This window comes from Coregonus lavaretus (assembly GCF_964263955.1).
Source record: "Coregonus lavaretus genome assembly, chromosome: 10".
In the NCBI taxonomy this organism is placed as follows: domain Eukaryota; kingdom Metazoa; phylum Chordata; class Actinopteri; order Salmoniformes; family Salmonidae; genus Coregonus; species Coregonus lavaretus.
Genome location: NC_139997.1, coordinates 25467139 through 25471348, shown reverse-complemented (window position 1 = coordinate 25471348; position 4210 = coordinate 25467139).

Genomic DNA, 4210 nt, shown 5'->3' with positions numbered 1-4210 from the left:
GCATGATGCTGCCACCACCATGCTTCACCGTAGGGATGGTGCCAGGTTTCCTCCAGACTTGACGCTTGGCATTCAGGCCAAAGAGTTCAATCTTGATTTCATCAGACCAGAAAATCTTGTTTCTCATGGTCTGAGAGTCTTTTAGCTGCCTTTTGGCAAACTCCAAGCGGGCTGTCATGTGCCTTTTACTGAGGAGTGGCTTCTGTCGGGCCACTGTACCATAAAGGCCTGATTGGTGGAGTGCTGCAGAGATGGTTGTCCTTCTGGTAGGTTCTCCCATCTCCACAGAGGAAATCTGGAGCTCTGTCAGAGTGACCATCGGGTTCTTGGTCACCTCTTTGACCCTTCTCCCCCGATTGCTCAGTTTGGCCAGGCGGCCAGCTCTAGGACGATTCTTGGTGGTTTCAAACTTCTTCCATTTAAGAATGATGGAGGCCACTGTCTCCTTGGGGACCTTCAATGCTGCAGACATTTTTTGGTACCCTTCCCCAGATCTGTGCCTCGAAACAATCCTGTCTCGGAGCTCTACGGACAATTCCTTCATCCTCATGGCTTTTTTTCAGACATGCACAGTCAACTGTGGGACCTTATATAGACAGGTGTGTGCCTTTCCAAATCATGTCCAATCAATTGAATTTACCACAGGTGGACTCCAATCAAGTTGTAGAAAAATCTTCAGGATGATCAATGGAAACAGGATGCACCTGAGCTCAATTTCGAGTCTCATAGCAAAGGGTCTGAATACTAATGTAAATAAGGTATTTCCATTTTTTTATTTTTAATAAATGTGCAATAAAGTCTATGTGTCCATATATTGGTCTTTTAGTGCCACCTATCAGTTATAACTGTGGATGCTACATCGATTTATGGCTGAGCTTAACAGTGTGTCATTTTATCGGATTATATGAAGTATGCCGCCATCAGAGGCTATCGCTTGTGTAGCTTGGCTACATTGTTATTTACATTTGGTTAAAATTGTTTGTCAATTTCAGTTAATAGCCTATGTCACTCTGGTTGTTGGAGCTACTGTAACCTATTCTACGGTGAACTTGGGCTTCATCAAGGTTTATTTGTGAGTAAATCTGGCTTTGATAATAGCCACCGACCTCAACGCATGTCACTGAGCGTAAGGTTAAGTCAGAGTGAAATCTATTTCGGTTTTCTTTTTTTATGTGTATAGTTGTATTATTGTTAATAGATTAGATGTGCCTCTCACTGTAATAAGGGGTTTGGAATTTTTTATTATTGTTCGCTTTATTCATTCCCTAGCCTGAGGTGGTGTAACCTCTGGTGGCTGGATAGATTTTGTAAAGTGTTGGTCCCATGTAGGCGAAAACAGAGGTGATTATGATATGAAATATTGCGTCAGGACATTTATCATGCTGTGAAGATCCCCACAAGGCGTTTTTTCTTGTATATTAACTAATTTGACGTCTAAGGCATTGAAAGCATTATATATTTGCCGTCTGTGAATGTATTTACAAATTCAACATGGCCGCCTATTCAGATGCCCTAGGAAGGTTGTGTAAATACAGAGAGCAGAGCAAGATTAGAGTAAAATACAGTTGAAGACGGAAGTTTACACTTAGGTTGGAGTCATTAAAACTCGTTTTTCAACCACTCCACAAATTTATTGTCAACAAACTATAGTTTTGGCAAGTCGGTTAGGACATCTACTTTGTGCATGACACAAGTAATTTTTCCAACAATTGTTTATAGACAGATTATTTCACTTATAATTCACTGTATCACAATTCCAGTGGGTCAGAAGTTTACATACACTAAGTTGACTGTGCCTTTAAACAGCTTGGAAAATTCCAGAAAATGATATCATGGCTTTAGAAGCTTCTGACAGGCTAATTGACATCATTTGAGTCAACTGGAGGTGTACCTGTGGATGTATTTCAAGGCCTACCTTCAAACTCAGTGTCTCTTTGCTTGACATCATGGGAAAATCAAAAGAAATCTGCCAAGACCTCAGAAAAAAACTGTAGACCTCCACAAGTCTGGTTCATCCTAGGGAGCAATTTCCAAACGCCTGAAGGTACCACGTTCATCTGGACAAACAATAGTAGGCAAGTATAAACACCATGGGACCACGCAGCCATCATACCGCTCAGGAAGGAGACGCGTTCTGTCTCCTAGAGATGAACGTACTTTGCAAATCAATCCCAGAACAACAGCAAAGGACCTTGTGAAGATGCTGGAGTTAACGGGTACAAAAGTATCTATATCCACAGTAAAACGAGTCCTATATTGACATAACCTGAAAGGTCGCTCAGCAAGGAAGAAGCCACTGCTCCAAAACCGCCATAAAAAAGCCAGACTACGGTTTGCAACTGCACATGGGGACAAAGATCGTACTTTTTGGAGAAATGTCCTCTAGTCTGATTAAACAAAAATGGAACTGTTTGGCCATTATGACCATCGTTATGTTTGGAGGAAAAAGGGGGAAGCTTGCAAGCCGAAGAACACCATCCCAACCGTGAAGCACGGGGGTGGCAGCATCATGCTGTTGGGGTGCTTTGCTGCAGGAGGGACTGGTGCACTTCACAAAATAGATGGCATCATGAGGAAGGAAAATGATGTGGATATATTGAAGCAACATCTCAAGACATCAGTCAGGAAGTTAAAGCTTGGTCGCAAATGGGTCTTCCAAATGGACAATGACCCCAAGCATACTTCCAAAGTTGTGGTAAAATGGCTTAAGGACAACAAAGTCAAGGTATTGGAGTGGCCATCACAAAGCCCTGACCTCAATCCTATAGAAAATGTGTGGGCAGAACTGAAAAAGCGTGTGCGAGCAAGGAGGCCTACAAACCTGACTCAGTTACACCAGCTCTGTCAGGAGGAATGGGCCAAAATTCACCCAACTTATTGTGGGAAGCTTGTGGAAGGCTACCCGAAACGTTTGACCCAAGTTAAGCAATTTAAAGTCAATGCTACCAAATACTAATTGAGTGTATGTAAACTTCTGACCCACTGGGAATGTGATGAAAGAAATAAAAGCTGAAATAAATCATTCTCTCTACTATTATTCTGACATTTCACATTCTTAAAATATAGTGGTGATCCTAACTGACCTAAGAAATTGAATTTTTACTAGGACTAAATGTCAGGAATTGTGAAAAACTGAGTTTAAATGTATTTGGCTAAGGTGTATGTAAACTTCCGACTTCCACTGTATGCATACTTGTAGCACATTCATATTGTACCATGTACTGTTAAATTTGTACATTTAAATTGCAGTAACTATTTAGTCATTGAGCCTTGTTCTTCATCGGTTCATTAAATAATAGGTCTTAGATTCAATGGTGGTAAACTGTAAAAATGTCCAGGTGTTCTTTTCTCATGCTCTCTGACTGTAAGGCTTAGTGCCAACTAGTCACATTTAGATGAACACTACCACGGCATTTAGGCAATGCAATATGTGTTGGTTGTATGTGCACTTGCAGTACAACATGAATACGTCTATTAACTGTCATTTATGTGTGTTCTGATAATCACTAATTCTGGGATGTGTACAGTACAGTACTGAGTGTACAAAACATTAGGAACACCTTCCTAATATTGAGTTCCACCCGCCCCCTTTTGCCTTCAGAACAGCCTCAATTCGTCGGGGCATGGACTCTACAAGGTGTCGAAAGCATTCCACAGGGATGCTGGCCCATGTTGACTCCAATGCTTCCCACAGTTGTCTGGATGTCCTTTGGGTGGTGGACCATTCTTGATACACGGGAAACTGTTCAGCGTGAAAAACACAGCAGCGTTGCAGTTCTTGACACACTCAACCCGGTGCACCTGGAACCTACTACCATACCCCGTTTAAAGGCACTTCAATCTTTTGTCTTCCCCATTTACCTTCTGAATGGCACACACACACAATCCATGTCTCAATTGTAGCAAGACTTAAAAATCCTCCTTTAATGTGTCTCCTGCCCTTCATCTACACTAATTGAAGTGGATTTAACAAGTGACATCAACAAGGGATCATAGACAGACCAGGTAAATCCAGGTGAAAGCTATGTCATGGAAAGAGCAGGCGTTCCTAATGTTTTGTACACCCAGTAAGCATTTTATGTAGGTTTTATCTTTCTATGCTGATGGTTGAAGGTCTAATACAGAATATTTACTTCAATTTTCTGAGGTTCTGTTGAACATTAACTGTATGAAATGAAGTGGATGATATAAGGGTGATGTTCAGCTGTCC